At 45.3% G+C, this 19,650-nt stretch overlaps 1 protein-coding gene across 2 annotated transcripts in view; it reads left to right on the top strand.

Annotated features, from left to right (window-relative positions):
- ACADSB (acyl-CoA dehydrogenase short/branched chain) overlaps positions 1–19,650 on the top strand; it is a 38,819-nt gene that overhangs the window by 3,063 nt on the left and 16,106 nt on the right. The window contains exon 1 of one of the 2 annotated variants that reach the window (XM_080823709.1): positions 13,053–13,169. The exons of the other annotated variant lie outside the window; for it this stretch is intronic. The gene's annotated coding sequence lies outside the window, so the exon portion shown is untranslated. Of the gene's footprint in view, positions 1–13,052; positions 13,170–19,650 lie in introns of those variants that run through there. 2 annotated transcript variants of the gene reach the window in all.

Raw genomic sequence — 19,650 nt, 5'->3', positions numbered from 1 at the left:
GCCATAGGGGGATGTGAGGCCTTTAAAATAGTGCCTGGTGTATGGGGCACCTGGGTGGCCCAGTGGGTGAAGCTTCTGCCTTCAGCTCAGGTCATGATCTCAGGGTCCTGAGATCGAGCCCCGCATCAGGCTCTCTGCTCATAATCTTTAAAAAAATAAATTAAATAAAATAGTGCCTGGTGTAGAGTCAGATGTCATTAAATGTTAGCTCTTACTGTTGCCATGCATGAGGCATCATGTGCTATGGCAGATACACTAAAGACCCTGAACACTTAGCTTTTAGAAATTTCTCTTTTAGTGGAGAAGTTAGAACTGTATCCAACAAATCTGCGGTTATGTAGACATTCAAATCCCAGGGGTCCACAGTCTGCCTGTGGGTTCGGAGGAGGGAGCAATGATCAGGACCATTAGGAGAGAGAGAGGCTCTTTGGGAGCTGGGTTTAGATTTTAGGAGAAGAGAATTGGGGAAAACACTGCAACAAAAGGGGACTGGGGGCATTTTAAGGAATGCTGGAGTTTATCCTTTGGATTGTCCAGAGCCTTGGAAGGTTTTGAGCCTTGGTGGTAGAGAATCATCTATGATCTAGGTTTATTGCTGTCATAGCAGGTGGCATGGAGGGTAGAGAATTGTAAAGTAGGGCCAATTTTGGTCCCTCTCAAAGATCAATGGAGGGGCTCCTGGGTAGCTCAGTAGGTTAAGTGTCTGCCATCCGCTCAGGTCATGATCCTGAGATCAAGTCCTGCACGGGCTCCCCGCTTAGCTGTGTGTCTGTTTCTCCCTCTCCCCAACTGGTGCTCTCTCTCACTCTCTCTCAAATAAAAATTTTAAAAAGAAAAAGATAAATGGAAAGGCAGAATTTAGTGAGAATTTACGATAGGCCAGGGAGAGCACTTTATATCCTGCACCCAATGCCCTCTTTTCTATTGGGCAAGTGTTAGTGGCTTCATCTCACCAGTGAGGAACTGGGAGGTAGTGAGTGTTCAGTGTGCCCTTGGCATCCAGCAGTAAGGTCACAGCATGGACACTCAGCCACGCTTGCCTTCTCAGAAGGACTTTTTTGTCCCTGCAAATACATCAGAACAAACCTGTCCCTTATGTTTGGGCAACCCAATTTGTAGGAAATTGACTTGGTCACCCTGTGGTTCCAAAACATTTTAGGCAACTTGATACTTCACAAAAGGTCATTTTTTTTTTTTAAGATTTTTATTTTATTTGTTTGACAGACAGAGATCACAAGTAGGCAGAGAGGCAGGCGGAGAGAGAGGGGGAAGCAGGCTCTCTGCTGAGCAGAGAGCCGGATGGGGGGCTCAGTCCCAGGACCCGGGGACCATGACCTGAGCCGAAGGCAGAGTCTTTAACCCACTGAGTCACCCAGGTTCCCTACAAAAGATTATTCTTGAAAAATATTCTTGATGCGATACTTCCTTGTTAGGTTAATCCTATAAAGGTCTGTGAGTTGTTGGAACTGCTAAACTAGATACATATCTTGTTCAGCTTTTTGTTATTCAGGAAAACCAACACCGCTCTTTTGGACATCTGTGGCATCTGGGCAGTGAGAGCTGAGTACGTGCATAAGCAGAAATTGTTCACCTGCTGTAAATCCAGGCCCTGGAGTCAGAGCACTTGAGTTTGAATCCTCTCCACTGCCTCGTAGTGGGACAACCTCAAGACAGGTTACTGCCCCATTCTGTTTCTTTCCTTTCCTGCAAAGTAGGGAGGACAGTAGTATTAGGGCGATGTTAGATGTTAAGTGCTTAGAACAGCCCTTGGTGCATAGTAAGTACTCAGTAAACGCTCACTGTTAATACAGGCAGAGTCCATTACTAGTAACTCCAGGAGGAGGGGGTGGGGTGTCTTTGTGCAAAGTACTCTGATCAATGTTGGGGGTCTGTGCGTTTACAACAGGGTCTTTGACCTCAGGGAAATTACATTTTTAGTTGGAGAGACAAGGTATATGCGTTAAGAAATGCCATTAAGGCTATAGAAGATTTGATTTATTCCCAGTGTTACATAAATAGCATGGACAGATTTGCTTATAGAAGGAGGGGCTGGAACTGAGCGTCAAAAGAAGGGATGGCTCAGGTTTAGGGAAAGCAGCAGAGGGGTGGATATTATAGGCCAAGGGAGCTGTGTGTACCAAGGTTTAGCGTAGCAATGTACAGCACTAGTTTAAGAAATAATTATTCTAGGACTGCTGGCGTGGTAAGTTCACAGTTTGATGGAGTGAGTTAAAATGACGAGTCTCTATCACGTGTCGTGGTTATGTCCATACTTGTTCCTGCAACAGTGAGAGTTGTTCCAACAGGGTTGTCCACAGTCCCAGAGAACAGCCCTTTTGTCTACTGAAACACAAGCATTCATAACGTTATTACTTATCAGTACAGAAATGCATTTTTTTCAAATGCGAATAGGGCCTTGTTTCCCATCCTTCTTTCTTTCCAGTGCTAAGAAGACTAAGTAACCATGATGATCTTCTCTCTCCTTTCTTCCAAGATCCTTTCATCAGACTTGCCTTGGGCTTACATGGCTTTGACTCCTCCTTTCCTAAGTGCTAGACCAGGGGTTCTCAGTTTGGGCACTGTCGACCTCTGAGGCCAGCCCGTTCTCTGTTGTGGGAGGCTGCCCTGTGCATCCCAGGGTGTTGAGCACCCCTGGCCCCTGCCACACCTCAGCCTGTCTCCGGGCACTGCCAACGTTCCTTGGGGGCAAAAGTGTGCCGCTGTTCAGAACCACTGGTATAGACCCGTGCTTCATGTGTACTCCGAGGGTGGGAAACTGTGGCCCTTCTCCTTATCACCTGGCAGAAAACTCTGTCTCATCCTACTATTTGTCCCACCCAGTTTCTTGACCATAGAAATTGGTTTTCAAGATGTCAGCAGGAGCCACTGAGATCCTGAGCTGCTGTTGGCCGAAGGGTCTTAGCAGATAAAACAGGTAGTACCTTGCAGAGGGAAGCCAAGAGGTTAGGTCCCACTTAGACCACTTCAGACGTTCGCCTGTGGCGGGACAGGCCCTCAGCTAAGGTGATACCACTGAACGGGGCATTCATAAAGGAAGCCTTGAGAAGATTGGGTCATTATCTTGAAATGGAGGGATTAGATGGACACCACGTTTTCTGAATGGAGTGGCTGAGTGATGTGCAAAGATTGGGGCGTCTGGAGGAAAACAGTTTAGGGGGAACAGAATGAAAGATGATTCATTCTGCTTTAGACTCCAGACTTCTAAAAGTCTCAGTTAAACTTATGACTGGAAGCACTTTGGAAGCTGAGCAGGAGAGGGATCGGGAAACTAGTAGAATTAGAGCCAGAGCCAGAGTTACAGGTCTGAGCCTTTGGTGTCTATCACAGACCGTTTGGGGGGACTGTTGAAGACAAGCAAGGCAAAGAGAATTATTGTGGGGTATCCCTTAGAGGAGGATTTGTGACGAGTAGGCTTTTTTCAGAACTGGAGCAAAAGAAGGAAGAGGGTGTTTAAGTCCAGTCCTAGGAGCAAAAGTACCAGCAGAACTTGAGCCAGCTAGAGTAGAGAAAAGAACCCCCAGGGAGCAGGGGCAGGATGTTTTCAGAATTGCAGAGGTACCCAGGGCTAGCCTTGGAGATGCTGGAATGCACTTTGAGACAGGGCATGAACTGAGTCTGTTCAAGGAGAGAGAACTGCTTCAGGTTCTTAAGCTCCCGTCATTCCTTTCGGTGTCCAGCAGCCCCTGCAGGCATTTAACTGTGCAACTCCTGTCTGGAACCTCAGGTCTCTTGACTTCTGTGTTAACTGCTCTCTCTACTGCTAACCTGGTTTACCCACAAAGGAAGGCAGTTCCCATACCTGGTAAGGTGCTGGCTCCAAGTTAATTGCACAATTAAAAATTGTTTTAAAGGGCGCCTGGGTGACTCTGTTCGTTGAGCATCTGACTCTTGATTTTAGCTCAGGTCTGGAACTCAGGGTTGTAGGTTCAGGCCCCCCCATGGAGCCTACTTTAAAGAAAAATTGTTTTAAGTTCATTAAAAACTTCATCTTGTAAGATTTCTTTAGAAATAGGGATAGTTCTGGAAAGAGAGTTGCTGACCTGGCCAGGGCTATATGAAGGTGGACAGGTTTTCTCTATGCTGATGCCTTGGCCCTGGACCCCATCTTGCTTAATTTGGTCTCTCCTGAGACCAACCATCTCTGTATTCTTCTACCAGAAAGTGGTGGCATTGTTCGGAACCAGTAGATACTGGAAGGAGGAGTCCCAGACTGGCGAAAGGGAAGGGCTGCCTTTTTAATAGCTCCAGAGAACTCCTAGCACAGAAGCTACTGGTTATGGAGAAAGCAAGCAGAGGTCAGACGGGTTCTGGTGGAGAAGTTTTGGCTTAAGGATGGGAAAGCAGAGAAAGGATCCACTTAAATTTGAAGTGGGATATGCAGTACTTAAATGAGATCTTAAAATGGATATCCTGGATTTAGTCAGAATTCAGTAAAAGATCTGTCTAAAAGATGAGAATCCTCCTTTAGAATGTGGGGAAGATGAGGCGCCTGGGTGGCTTAGTGGGTTAAAGCCTCTGCCTTCGGCTCAGGTCATGATCCCAGGGTCCTGGGATCGAGCCCCGCATCGGGCTCCCTGCTCCGTGGGGAGCCTGCTTCCTCCTCTCTCTCTGCTTGTCTCTCTGCCTACTTGTGATCTCTGTCTGTCAAATAAATAAATAAAATCTTAAAAAAAAAAAAAAAAGAAAGAAAGAAAGTGGGGAAGAAACATTGCATCATCGAGTCTACGGAAGAACCCAGAAGCCATGGTCAGTACAGCAGCATTACCAAGCAAATCTCCTAACCGCCCCCACTGCCTTTACTCCCCTTGCTGGAAGGTAGACGAGCAGACTTTGCAGGGCCCTGCCTCCTCCTACCACAGAGCCTGAGGCAGTAGAAGAAAAATGTGGCCAGCTGATTACGTAAAAGGGCCCTATCTGTGTCAGTTACAAGTTCTGTGTTAAATATTGTCCAGTAAACCTGCAAAACTTTATATACTAAAGTGATCCTTATACCACAAGGGGCATAAAAACAGTACAAAAATCACTGTTTTCATTTTGATTAGGTTAATTAAGCTAAAGCAATAACAAGCAGTGAGCATAATTAAGCACATCAGCGTTTAACCTTGCCTTGTATTTATTCATTTTTTTTAAAGGTTTTATTTATTTACTTGTCAGGGAGAGAGCGCGCCCGTGGGCACAAGCAGGGGGAGCAGCCGGCAGAGGGAGAAGCAGGCTCCCCCCTGAGCAGGGAGCCTGATGTGGGACTTGATCCCACCTGAGCCGAAGGCAGGTTCTTAACTGACTGAGCCGCCCAGGCGTCCCGCCTTGTACTTACTATGTAAATTCTTGGCAGAAGGGACCTTCCCTTCTTCACTACCACTTCCTGCTGGAATGTCTTAAATTTACATGTTTTAGAAATAGTTGCAAATTTTAAGAGATGTGATGTTTAGCTTTTTATTCATTCTTCTAAATTGTTGACAAAATTCTCATAAGCCATATGGATTTCTATAATGCAAAGCTATGACATTTGGTTTCTCTAATTTTAAGATTTATTTATTTATTTATTTATTTATTTATTTGACAGGCAGAGATCATAAGTAGGCAGAGAGGCAGGCAGAGAGAGAGGAGGAATCAGGCTCCCTGCTGCGCAGAGAGCCCAGCACAGGGCTCCATCCCAGGACCCTGGGATCAGGACCTGGGCAGAAGGCAGAGGCTTTAACCCACTGAGCCACCCAGGTGCTCCTGGTTTCTCTAATTTTAAAGCAATCTGTTTAATTTAATTTGGGGGGGGCGTGATAGAATTTTTTAAAACTCTATTTTCAGTAGGTAATTCTCACGCAGCTGTCAGAAGCAACACAAAAAGAATCCTGCATACTCTGCGTCCAGTCTGCTAGTGGTATCATCTTACAAAAACTCCAAGACAATTACACAGCCAGGACACTAACATTGAGACCATCCATCAGACTTACTCAGGAACCTGCAGCTTCACCTGTAAATGTGTATATTTAGTCCTGTGCAGTTTCCCCACATGTGTGTTTATGTATCCACCTCCACAATCAAGCCAGAGGACATTCCCAGCCTCACAAAGATCCCTGCGTTCCCCTTGTTTAACTGCATGACATCCCTGAGCCTGGTGACCTAGTGCTTCTGTTCTCCATCTGTATAATTTTATCATCTCAAGAATGTCGGATAAATGGGGTGCCTGGATGGCTCAGTGGGTTAAAGTCTCTGCCTTCTGCCCAGGTCATGATCCCAGCGTCCTGGGATCGAGCCCCGCATCGGGCTCTCTGCGCAGCAGGGAGCCTGCTTCCCCCTCTCTCTCTGCCTGCCTCTCTGCCTACTTGTGGTCTCTGTCTGTCAAATAAACAAAATCTTTAAAAAAATAAAAATAAAAAGAATGTCGGATAAGTGAAATTATAGCTCTGTAACCTTTGGGACTGGCTTTGTACATTCAGCATGATTCTCCTGAGATGCAAACAGGTTGTTTCCCGAATGAATAGTTTGTTCCTTTTATTGCTGAGCAGTATTCCCCTTTAGAGGAGGAAAATCTCCTCTGCCCTGTTGTGTTCAGGAGCTGGATTCTGGAAATTCGACTGACAATAAACATTAACCCGAGGAAAAGGTTTATTTCATCTGTATGGGGGACCCAACAAAAGGAGCCGGCTCTTCCAAACGTTGAGATTAAAGGCTTCCGTTCCTTAGTAGGGACAAGGGAAGGGGCAAAAAATGGGCTCAAAGGGAAAAACAAAGAGGATTCTTTTAGGAAAGACGTGGATTTTAGGAGGGCAGGCAGGAGATAATTAAGTTGTTGATAATACTTGTCTATACAGGTGTTGGTACCCTTTCCATGAAACCCCCAAGAAGGGATTTCCGGCAGCCTCCTTTCCCAAAACTTAACTGCTTTTAGACAGATGAAGGATACTCCAAGAAGACTTTCTGCATCTGTTGAATCTCGATTGTCTTCAGGTTAAAACCAACCTTTCTGCCAACCCTGGGGTTCCAAGTGGATTCCCTACCCTGAGCCATACCCTGTCTGTGCGTCACTGTTCACCTCATGAGAGACAGTGGGTTGTTTCCAGTGTTCGGCTCTGAGCAATAAAGCTGCTCTGATATTTGTGCGCAGGCTTTTCTTCGAACTTGCAGTGCTCATTTCTCTGAGTAAGTAGTCAGGAATGCAGGTGCTGGGACACATGGGAAGTGCACAGTTGTGTGAAACTGCTAGCCAGGTTTCCAGGCAGTCCTGTCTCCTGTGCTCAGTGGTGGCGGCGTGTGATGGCGGCGTGTGAGAGCTACTTCTGCCTCGTTCTTGACGTCAGTCGGCAATGTCACTATGACTTTTTTTATTTTAACCAATCTGATCATCTCTCACTGTGTTGATTTGCTTTTAAAATGTTTTTTAGTTTCCAGCAGGATCAGAAGGAGAGGGATTCTAGTTGTTGACGGTGAAAAGATCCTTTTTTTTATGGACTATACATATTTAATTATATCATAAAATAATATTATTTTATCTTTTCTGGGTCTATAAAGTTGAATCGGTACTGTGAAAGAGAAAACCGGAGGCCCAAAATGGTGTGGTTTAGGTTAAGGGCCCCAAGGCGGGGAACCAAGAGTTAACACCTAACTTAATTTTTCCCCCAAGAATGTAACCTTTAATGGGTCAACTTGGAATTTCCTGGTCCAACTAGGAAAGGTACTTAGAGACCCCTTCAGCTCCCCTTAGGAGGGAGGGCAGCCTTGCCTAAACAGTGCATTCCCTGATAACAAATTACTTTCTTCTTTTTTTTAATGTCTTCTCTGCCTTTGAAAACCTTTCTGTTATTTAGCTCAGTGGCGCTCCCCTCTGCTTGCTAGATGGGATGCTGCCCAATTCATGACTGTTGGGTAAAGCCAGTTAGATCTTCAAATTCACTTGGTTAAAAACACTTGTTTCTTAATAGTGCAAAAGGACATGAAAAATACCACCAATGTTTGTGTACCAAGGGTGAGCGCTCTATCTAGCTGTAGAATCATTATATGATTTTTATGGATTTGGAAATCAAAAAGGACTTAGTGGGTGTCTGGCTGGCTCAGTCACTAGAGCATGCCACTCTTGATCTCGGAATCATGAGATCAAGCCCCACACTGGGCATAGAGCTTACTCTTAAAAAAAAAAAAAAGGGACTTAGAAAAAAATGAAATCTATTCATGCAACTGTTGTCATTAGCTAGTATTAAAATGCCTATTAAATTAGAAAATTAAATATATAAAATACTAAAAATAATCAAGGGCAGATCCCTGTATTATCTTAAGAGTAAGGAATGTCATTCTCATTAAAAGCTGGGTGTCATCACCCAAAAAAAGAGTAAGAAGTTTGACAACAGAAAAATCACAGACTTCTGCCTGACAGCATAGAACAAGTTATAAGCAAAGTCAGAAGACAGATGGCAAACCGGTTTTTAAAAATTGCAACAACTGCCACCAAAGGGAGGAGGACTTCCTGCTCCTGGAAATCAGGGAAGAAAAAAAGAACTGAATAGGAAAATGGGCAAAGGACATGAATAAACCGTAAACAGAAAAAGAACTACAAATGGTTCTTAAACAGATGAAAAGATGTGCAAACTCATAGGAGAAATACAAGTATGAGAACACTTTGCGATACAGTTCTCCTGTTAGATGGACGCAGAAGTCCAAAAGTTGAGCAGCGTGCTCTGCTGGCCCGGCCCTAGGGAAGTGGGCACCCTTTCACATTTACCAGTGGGAGTAAGTGTGGTTTCACTGCTGCCATAGACAACCTGGGAACACTTAATCCGAATTTTGAGTTCAGTTCATGCTCTCTAAAATAAAATTCCCACTCCCAGTTTGTGCCACAGGCAGAGTGCACAGGAGTGAAATCATACAGGTCAGAGGTCTCTCACTGTAGCAATTCTTTGAATTCTCAGAGGCTTATTTTGAAATTCGTAATTAGATGCCAGGAAGGCAAATCAGTTGGAAGGAGAGATTCACCCACCATCAATCAGATGAGATCGGATCAGCACCCTTCTGCCATCCGTGGTTACCTCTTAACAGCAGTTATCGGAACGGGAAATGAGTATCACAGGCTGAAGGAATTAGCCCACCTAAGTGGTACAGAAATTATTATTGTGAACTGAAAAGTATCTGAGCAGTCGGCAGCCACAAGGAACACTGTCTAAACTTAAGCCTCTGGAAAACAGATTTCGGATAAAGAAACAGTCTTTTCTCCTGTTAATCTGTTTATTGTCCAGATTCCCACTCCCAAAGAAACAGTCTTTTCTCCTGTTAATCTGTTTATTGTCCCAGCTGCCCACTCCCACCCACCCTGCCCAGCCTTCCTGTAGGTAGAGGAAAAGTTTTCTTCCCAAAAAACGTACTATGTGTGTATAAATCTGTGGTGTCTAACTATGTGTGTATAGACCTGCAGTGTTCTTTTTTTTTTTTGAAAAAATGCATTTTTATTCTAAGTTTATGTTAAAACATAGCTTTATGCATTATAGAAATACATGAACAATTCAACTATCAAAGAAAGAATCTAATAAAACACTAAAACTGAGACACAAACCTGGGATTTTGGACCCCTTTTGTGTCAAGAAACGAGCAATTTATCTGGTCATAAACATTATTTCACTTTTTTTTTTTTTTAAGATTTTACTTATTTATTTACTTTTTCCATTAAACTTTTTTTTAAATTTTTTATTTCTTTTCAGCGTAACAGTATTCGTTGTTTTTTCACCACACCCAGTGCTCCATGTAATCCGTGCCCTCCCTAATACCCACCCCCCGCCCCTTCAACCATGAGAGACCATGGACTCTGAAAAACAGCCTGAGGGTTTTGAAGATCTGCATTGTTCTGTTGCCTTTAGATTTGTGTAACCTTGTCCACAGTTGAGACATGCACTGACACAGTGACACTGAGGTCTCCTTTGTTGCAGCATTATTTATAATGAGATTATTTATAAAGAAATTATTTATCAGGAAATTCCGGTTGCACCATTCCCATCCCTGCTCTTAGATTAGTTTTTTTTGGCCCCCCAAAGCAGTCCTGGTTTAAAAAAGGCAAAAGTGCTCTTGTACACAATGGACTGTTTTACAACTATGAAAGAAAGGGACTGAAAATATTCTCTAGGTCCTAAGGTGGAAACATCTCCAGAATAGGAGGTATACCACGTGATAAGATACGTCGTATGCTTCCTTTCACAGAGAACAGAGGGAAATAGGGAAATGTGTTTCTGATTGCTTAGATTTGTTTATAAAGAGTATGACAAAGGTAACAAGCTAATCAAAGTGGTCACCTGTGTGGGAAGCTGAGAAGTGGGCCGGCCGGGGATGGCACTGCAGCTTTGGGACTGGCACAGTTTTTTTGAACCTTGTTACTTGTTTAACACAAAGAAATTTTAAAGCCAGACACTTTGGGGGAAGGGTGGGGAGGGGAGGGACGGGGAGCAGGCAGGCACATTCATGAGTCATGACTACAGACAAGGAAATGGTTTAGCTTTTGAAAGTTTGCTGCAAGAGGGGTTGGGTTTTTACTCTCCGAGTCATGCATGTAAGCCAGGTTCCAGCCCAGGCTATGTCTTAGAATCATCCGGGGAAGCTTTTTAGAGATACAGAAACCCAGGCTTCATCTTGAGTCTCTTGAATCAGGGTCTTAGTTGGTAGGGCTGGACTCTCTCTTTTTTGCTGGAAGCTGCCCCAAGTGATCGGAGTCTGTAACCAAGAGTGGCAACCCCTGATTTAAACATACTTGTTTCCAAGACCTTAATAGAGTTGGTAAACATTCCCAGAATAAGCCATTTTTTTAGTTTAATTAAGTGTAACTGTATTTGACAGTTAGGTTCTTAAGAAATCCATAAAGTTGTTCCGCGGTGTGATGCTGAGCACCTTATCTAAAACCCACACCTGGCATTTTAAAGGTGAGCCTACTTCGGAAATCCAGAGCAGACATGGTTTGGGCAATTACACATTCTTTTAGAAAGGCAAAACATTCAATATTCTTAGAAAATCTTTCTAATATACCAAAAAATGCAGGGAACAATATAACTGGCAGCCATCTATCCACAACCTACCTTTGTTACAGTTCTGGGGTTTTTTTGTTTTGTTTCGTTCTGTATTTAAGAAGCAAAACACGTGGGGTGCTTGGGTGGCTCAGTCGCTTAAGCGTCTGCCTTCGGCTCATGTCATGATCCTGGGGTCCTGGGATCCAGCCCCGCATCAGGCTCTCTGCTAGGGGAAGAGGCTGCTTCCCCCTCTCCCTCTGCTGCCCCCCCTGCTTGTGCTGTCTGTCAAATAAGTAAATAAAATCGAAGGAAGGAGGGAAAGAAGAAAGGAAGGAAGGAAAGAAAATACACAAACCCCATACTTCCACTCAGAGGGAACCATAATCCTGACTGATGCATGGGCTTCTTGTTCATGTTTTTAAACTTTTACTGCATCTCTGTGTCTCCCTAAGAATATATACTATCATTTGGTGTGTTTTTAAAGTATCCATAAATGCTATCATCCCGAACAAATCCTTTTGCAAATTGCTTTGTGAACTCAATATTATATTTTCAGGGTTTCTCCGTGTTGATATATGCAGCTCCACAGCTCACTTTAAATGCTCTACAATATTCTGTTGACTTACAGGGGAGGAAAAAATATTCTGTACTCTACCCTCCTAGGTTCTTGGCTGAGATCCCTCTGTCATAAAAGACAGATTAACAGGGGAGAAAAATAGAAACAGAAATTTAGTAACTTGTATACCTTATGTATAAATGGGAGAAACCCAGGAAAATGGAGTGATTCTGAAATGGCCCAAGCCCCCACCCCCTTCAATACTGTTACCAGCTAAATACAAAAGGTGGAGGGAGGGACGGGAAAGGAGGTACAGTTCTGGGAGATTGCCAGGAAAAGCACAGTGAATAAGGGTGGGGTGATTACGCAGGTTTAAGTCCTTGCCTTTTTTAGGGATCTGGCCACCTGTTCTGGCACAGAGAGGAAGACGTGCTTAAACCGGGAGATTTCTCTTACACACGTAAAGCAGTAATACCTCCCACAGAAGTGTAACGTCTTCTCAGTTTCCAGAGCTGCCCAGCTGTTTCTTAAAAATAACCAGCTCGAGAAAATCCTTTTGTCAAACAGACATATTTTTGCAGTGGCAAATTCTTCTCCTCTTCAGAATCCGTATACCACAACTTACGCATTCCTTTGTTGACAGAAATTGGATTTTTAATTTGTCGCCTTTATAAATTTCACTGCATTGTTTGCGAGCGTATACTCACGTGTATGAACTAAAGGGGAATTGCCGGGCCTTGGTCTGGACTGTCACTTAAGTAGTGATTATACCTGTTTTTACACTCAACCCACAGAGCAGGAGAGTTTCTTCCCACTTAAAGAAGAATTATTCATGACCCGTGTTAAAGATGATAAGGAAGACTTGATTCAAGAAGGGACTCCTGCATGGAGATTTTGCAATAGGGAGGTGAGATCAAGCTCAGTGCCAAAGTACAACAAGGACAAATGGAGATTTCTAGCCGACAAGTCAGTGGATAGAAAATCACTAAGAAGGAACGTCAGGGCTAAGCTGGATTCTTGTTGGGGGAACGGGGCTGGGGGCAGGCCACCCCAACACGGACCATCTTAGCATGAACATTATTACTGAGTTAAAAGCAACCAAAACCCAGCAGGTTTAGGAAAAGCTCTCTACCCACCCCCCCCCCCACTTGCCTGTTTGTACCAGGAAGAGCGCTATGGAGAGTACATAGTAGAGTAACCTGGGGGGTACCTGGCTGGCTAGGTCAGTAGAGCGTGTGACTCTTGGTCTTGGGGTCCTACACTGGGTGTCGAGCTCACACACACACACAAAAAGGATCTCTTTTGTTTTCCAAACGTCTTTCACCTCCTTCCTGCTGATGGTCTCCCCTTTGTACCCTCAGCCGTCTGCCCCCTCCTTAGCTCATAGAAACACCATGTTGCCTGACTGTCTTCGCAGTTTCCGTGTCTCTGTGGACTCCCTGTGCCTGTGCCATTCAATTTGATTTTTCTCCTGTTAATCTGTCTCTTCTCAATTTGATTCTTAGTCCAGCCACAAGGACCCTGAAGAGTAGAAAAAATTCTCCCTCACCAGCACTTGCTAGATTCATTCACACTCACCAGGATTCTTGCTGGAGGCAGACCAAAGCGATCCGATACTGAGGGTAGGTGTTTTCATTAAGCTGACCCAGCATGGTTCTTGCCGAAACTGAACTAAGGGGCCCAAGGGCACTGTCCAAGGATAGTGCCTAAGATCAGGGCCTAGTTAGAGAGACTCAGGAGCTGACTCACATTTGGTTTAGGGCGAGAGTCTTTGCCAAACACCCTCAGCACTCGAGGGTCAGGTGGTGGGGGCAAAGCTAGAGCAGGAGACAAAGACTGGCAGGCGAGAACAGGAAGAAAAGGAGAAGAGAGCATTTGGAAGGAGGAGGATGTGCCCACCTGAACTTCAATCTGAACTCCGGCAAGCAAGCCGGAGCCAGAAAAGCATGGAGAGCTGGTGGGGACCCTGCAGGGAGGGGTGCTGGTGACTGGTGGGGACACTCAGGAGGCCAAGAGGGTAAGGAAGGTACGGCTTCAGCAGTGTCTGCTCTGCAGGGGCAGAGAGAGAGGGCGGTACCCGAGGTGGAGGAGGGTTGGAGGATGATTAACATGCTAAGAATGTGAGCAGACCAAGGGGATGGCTGAGGGTCCTGCACAGGTGAGAGGGGTGGGACACATAGGGAGCCAGAGGGACAGGCCTTTTTCTTTTTTTAAGATTTTATTTATTTGAGGGAGGAAGCAGGCTCCCCTCTGAGCAGGGAATCCAAGTAGAACTCGATCCCAGGACCCCGAGATCATGACCTGAGCCCAAGGCAGGCGCTTAACCAAGTGAGTCCCCCAGGCGTCCGAGCACAGGCCTTTCTTAATAGGAGGGACATCGTTTACATTGTACCAGGAGGGGAGAAGGATGAGGGGTGAAGACACAGGACACCACGTGGGTTTGGTGGCAGCAAGCTGAGGTCGTTCCCATTTGTTGGCATTTATTTTTTTCCATAGAAGGTGAGTCTTTGGCTGACAGTAAGGGGTGAAGCTTTGGGGGGTTTGAGATCCCGTAATCATTTCAGAGAATGGGAAGGGGTGTAAGTGGAGGTCAGTGACTAAGAATTTTATAGTTGAATGAGGCCACGTGCGTGTCTGTGTCTCCTGACCATGTCCCGTATGTGGTCATGGCTAGAGTCTTGATCGGAAGTGCAGTGAGACAGATTTGGGGAGAAGATGGCAGAGGGGCTGCACCAGGAATCTGGGAGCCGTGGAAGTGCTGGGTGGAGCGCGGGAGGTGGGCGCACAGCTCTATGCCTTTGTGAAAACCCTTTAAAGCGTATGCCACAAAGAATCTATTTTATTTTATATATAAAAGTAAAATCGAACCAGATATAAGGGGAAATGGAAAGCCGCTATGGCCAATGACTCTAACTGTATTACAGGTTGTGATACTGAGATTTGTAATAAATATATACTGGGTCTTCTTCAGGGTTTTTGGCTCACAGCTTCCAAAACCTTGGGAGTTTTCTGGGCAATAAGAGCAGAGAGCATCTTTTGTTATAATATTTAGTCTCCTTTTTTTTTTTTTTTTTTAAAGATTTCTTTATTTGGGAGGGCGTGCAAAACAGGAAGGGACGGCAGAGGAAGAGGGAGAAGCAGGTTCCCCACTAAGCAGAGAGTCCTACCTGGGGCTCGATCCCAAGACCCCAGGATCATCACCCAAGCTGAAGGCAGATGCTTCACGGACTGAGCCACCCAGGCGCCCCGAAACATTTGGTCTCTTGTTTGCAGTTCCTGAAGTCCTCTGAGAACCTCGAAGGTGAAATGGGTACCTTGTTCATACCAGACCCCCTTCCAGTCACTTGAGTTTATGCTAACGAGGTGACCTCTGGACTGCAACCAAGGGTGGGTGCTGGGTGCTGGCAGCCAACCTCATGATCAGAGGGTTGGACCTTTCAGTTTGACCCCCCAGCCTCCTGGGAAGGAAGAGGAGCTAACGGTTGAATTCCTTGCTGCCAGCCAGTGATGTAATCAATCTGGCCTCCCTGATCTGTGGCCTCCATAAAAACCCACAGGGAGATGCTGGGAGAGGGGTGTCCGAGCAGACGGTACGGAAGCTCCACTCCCTTTCCGCCAACCTGGCCCTGTGCCTCTCTCCGCATGGCTGTTCCTGAGGTCTGTCCTTTGATAATAAACCAGGAATCCAGCAACTAGTCCTCTCAGTTCTGTGAGCTTCTCTAGGAGACTGAACAAGACACCCCCGAGGAGCCGGTAATAGGAACCTGCAGTCTGTAGCCCGTGGGTCTGAAGCGTGGGCTTGCTGCTGCGCGTGAAGTGGCCCAGGGGCCCCTTGACCTGTGGGACCCGATGCCGTCTCTGGGTAGGTAGAGTCGGAATTGAGTTGAATGGAAGGACACCCGGCGGGTGTGGGAGAATAGATTGTTGGTGCAGGGGGGAGGGGAATCCCCCACACGTTACAGTTGGCCCCACAATTATCACAGGAGACACATCACCACACAAAGGGGGTAGGGAAGGAAGAAGGTGCAGAAACTGTTTTGAACGGGTACCCCGAGGCCACAGATGAAAAGAGCTGTACATGAGCACCGCACCGTAACAGGTACATCTGTTCTCAGAGCGGCGTGGGTAGCACTGCTGAGACGGCGGTACGTGTGCCCTAGCTTCGCACAGGGAAGTCATCCTAGATCGTGAGAGCCAAGCTTCTCACCACCAGAAAGTTACCAGTGAGGGGGCGCCTGGGGGGCTCAGTCGGTGAAGCGTCTGCCTTCGGCTCAGGTCGTGATCCCAGGGTCCTGGGATCGAGCCCCACATTGGGCTCCCTGCTCCGCGGGGAGCCTGCTTCCTCCTCTCTCTCTGCCTGCCTCTCTGCCTGTGATCTCTGTCTGTCCAATAAATTAAATAAAATCTTAAAAAAAAAAATTTTTTTTAAAGTTACTAGTAAGAAAAGAAGACAAGATAACATGAACTCTGGAGTGCTGGGATGGAATCAAAGGGGAAAAAAAACACACCTTAGCGCACACACGCAGAGAAGAAACCCAGGAGGGCACATCTGGTAGGAACCCCTGAGTATAGGCATTTAAGGTGGAGCCCTCTGTGTTCTATCAGAACACTTCCTTTGGAAAAGTCTAAGAGGGACTTTGCAGGTCAGCAAACTTCTCTCCTGTGTCCTGTTTTACCTTTCAGGCATCGTAAAAGCCTGTAGACTTAAGGCACTCAAAGAATGTTTGGAAGGATATTCCATTATGCTGGGACATAATGGAGAAGGGTTATGACTCCCAACAGCTAAGCTTAATGAGTTTAGCAAAAAATCTACCAGAACATTCGGCAGTCCGGGGTTCTTCACCTTTTTGTGTGCCGTGGAGGAAAGGTATCCAGCAATATAGCGAAGTTTAATAGACCCTTTCTTAAAACGTTTTAAAAGGCATAAACTACGCAAGATTACAAAGGAACTCAGTTATAAAAAGCCATAAAAATGTTTTTAATTGTGATAATAGTAGTACGTGTTCCTTAAATAAGATCTGGTAACAGGTCAGCAGGTTTGAAGTCGGGAGGTGCCTCAAGATCTCTGCACTAGCTGTTATTTGATATAAAAATACCTGTAATGTCTCTCCGTGACAGTCGCAGACAACATGTAACTCAGGGCCTTCGTTTCGCGACTGAAGGAAATGTTTGACTTAGATTAGAGGTTAGTGAAATAAAGATATAATTTCCCCCACCCAAGTTCACAGGCTTCACTGTCTGCCCACAGGAGTCCGCAGACCCCAGGTTTGATCATCAGTACTAGTAAGGGCTAAACTCTGGTCCATTGAGTAAGAAACAGATCAGACTCGAGCTACAAGAAGTACTTGGCAAGGCATAAATAACTAGGATTCCACTCAAGTAGCGATTGCTGCTCTATACAAAAAAATGTGATGATGTGGTGCAAAGGGTTATAACTGTGGAAAATCATTTTGATGGAGTGGATCCCAGCACTGCAGAGGCTGAGATCAACACCGAGGGGCAGGGATGGTTGAAAATCATCATCGAAACCTCGGACTGTGGGTTTAAAGGCAAGGCAGGGAAATGTTTCCTTTATTAAAGACTGTCCTACTAAAAGGAACATTTTTTTTTCTGCCCAAAAGGATAGAACATAACGTTCAGTTATAACGTTTGGTTAAAAGGGATCCCATCTGCTTAGGGTGTAGTCGCTGTGTTTTATGATGGCATCTTCAGTAAGCTCACCCTGCCTCCGTACGTCACTACCCACTTTGTAAAGCACATTCACCTCTGTGGTCTCCTGAGTCTAAAATAATTCTTATGCGTCAGGGCACCTGGGTGGCTCAGTCAGTTAAGCATCCAGTTCTTGATTTCGGCTCGGGTCATGATCTCAGTGTTGTGAGATCGAGTCCCGCCTCAGGCTCTACGCTCAGCGTGGAGTCTGCTTGGGCTTCTCTCTGCCTGTCTCTCTCTCTTTCTAAATGAATACATAGAATCTTTAAAAGAAATAAAATAAAGTAATTGTTATGTATCGAACAGTCATACACTTTGTCAGGAGCAGTTTTTAGACGAAGCGGGTCACAGCTGTGTCAAGCAGGAACCGATGGGTATTACCGTAGTACCTGCTGGCTTCTCGGGTTTCTCCGTGGTGGGCTTTCTGTGAAACTCAGTACAAAGGTGATAGGTTGACTCAGAGAGACAAAGAACTCTGTAGGGGGGTGTCATGAAGTCAATAATCTCCCCTAGAAAGAAGAATGGAGGGCAATGTGTTGGAGTTTTCCAATGTAACCGGCTCGTTTCCTGATCATTCTGTGGAGGAGATTAGTTGGCTCCTGGTCTCACGGATTCCTAAGTCTTTTGAGGGCCCCATGCAGGACTCGCCCACCCACCACTTCCTTCTCGGTAACCCCCCCCCATCCCCCAGGCCCATCTGTCCTTGGTGCCTTCTGTACTGATCACATTCTGTCCTGCTGCTTCTTAGCACCACTGCTCGCCTCCTAGAGTCCTAAAGCCCCTGTGCGCCCCCATTTCTTGCCTCCTTCCTCCTTACCCATAATTCTTCCATCTGCTTCATCAGGGAGAAGACATTACTACCTTCCTTCCTTCTGGTCCAAAGTGTTCCTTGCCCAACTAGGTGTTTTAACAAGGTGAAAATGTTCCATGCAACTTTGCCCTGAACTATCTGCCTCCTACTTCTGCAAACAAAACAAAATTAATTACAAAATTGAGACACACATTTTTCTTCTAACTGGCCAATGTTTGTTTTCGCTTCTGAATCTGGAGCAGAGTACACAGACTCCTGGGCGCATTAACCACAAAGACTGACCCAAGTGTGGGAAAGATCAACAGCGGTTTCAGACATGGTGACTCTTGTTTTCTTTTGTTTTGTTTTTAACAAGCATTTCCATGTGTAAACAAAACTATTGAAAAAAAATATATTGCAGTATACTGTTATATTTGCTTTTTTTTTTTTAACACCATGTATGGTTTTTAATCCTACAAAACTTGGCTTTACTTTTTGCTTGTTCCATGAGCCTTATAGAATTCCCCTTGGTACCCTGCGCTCTCAGGCAATTGTCAGATGCCCAGAATGTTTGTTTTTAAATCTTGTTGAATGAAAGGAAAGCATTAATTCTTTTTTTCCAGCGGCTTTATTGAAGTATAATTTACATATCGTAAAATTCACTCTTTTAAAGTGTATGATGCAATGCTTTGCTGTTAGTTTACAGAATTGTAGAACCGTCTTCCCCCACCCCCCGCCCCAGCATCAGGCAACCGCTGTAGTTTCTATTTCTGTGGGTTTGCCTTTTCCAAAAATTTGATATAGATAGGATCCTAAAATATGTGATCTTTGGTAGCTGGCTTCTTTCACTTAGCCTGTTTTCAGTGAACCTACAAAGACTAATAACTTGTTTGTTTCCCCTGTAATAAAATTCTACAAAATAAAATTGGAAGAATACAGCAAGCATTTCAAATGGGATGGTTTCTTTTTTCAACGAAATTGGAGTAAATCCATTGTTTGAACAGCAGTTGGCAGGTTTGAAGCATCAGGGACATAGCAGCAGGGGGACACACCCATGGCTGGAAGAGCCCGCCTTCCAGTTTGACTCTGCGGTGGCTGCTGGGACCACCTGCATTAGGACCACCACCCCTGTGTTCTCCCAGGTCCGAGCAGAAGGTCATTATCATTTGCCAAGCTCTTGCTGTATGGCCGATGCCTTACCAAACCTGTCGTGGCATGGGTTATCTCATTAATCCTCACAAAAGTCAAGATGATTATCTACACGTTTCAGGGTAAGAAACAGACAGGTTTTACCGGAGGTTGAAATCGTTGGCCCCAGTTCACTTGGCTGGTAAATACCGGAAGCCTGATTGAAAACTAGTTCTTTCAGCCCCTAGAGCCTGTTTCCTTAACCCTGATGCTGTACCATCTCTTACTGATAAGAAGCTGAAACACAGAACTAGTCAGGAGAACCGAGAGAGCCCTGGTGCCTGCAGCCAGCCTGGGCAGGTCAGGACAGCTCCCACGCCCTCACCTGTTCCTTTGTCACTCAGTGACGCTATTTGCCATGGTCGCCCTGTACTGTTATTATATTCGGGTTCCCCTCCAAAGAAGTCCATGAAATG

The sequence above is a fragment of the Martes martes genome, assembly GCF_963455335.1.
Source record: "Martes martes genome assembly, chromosome: 14".
NCBI classification, from domain to species: Eukaryota; Metazoa; Chordata; class Mammalia; order Carnivora; family Mustelidae; genus Martes; species Martes martes.
The sequence above is the reverse complement of the archived record's forward strand: the minus strand, read 5'-3'. Positions and strand labels throughout refer to the sequence as shown.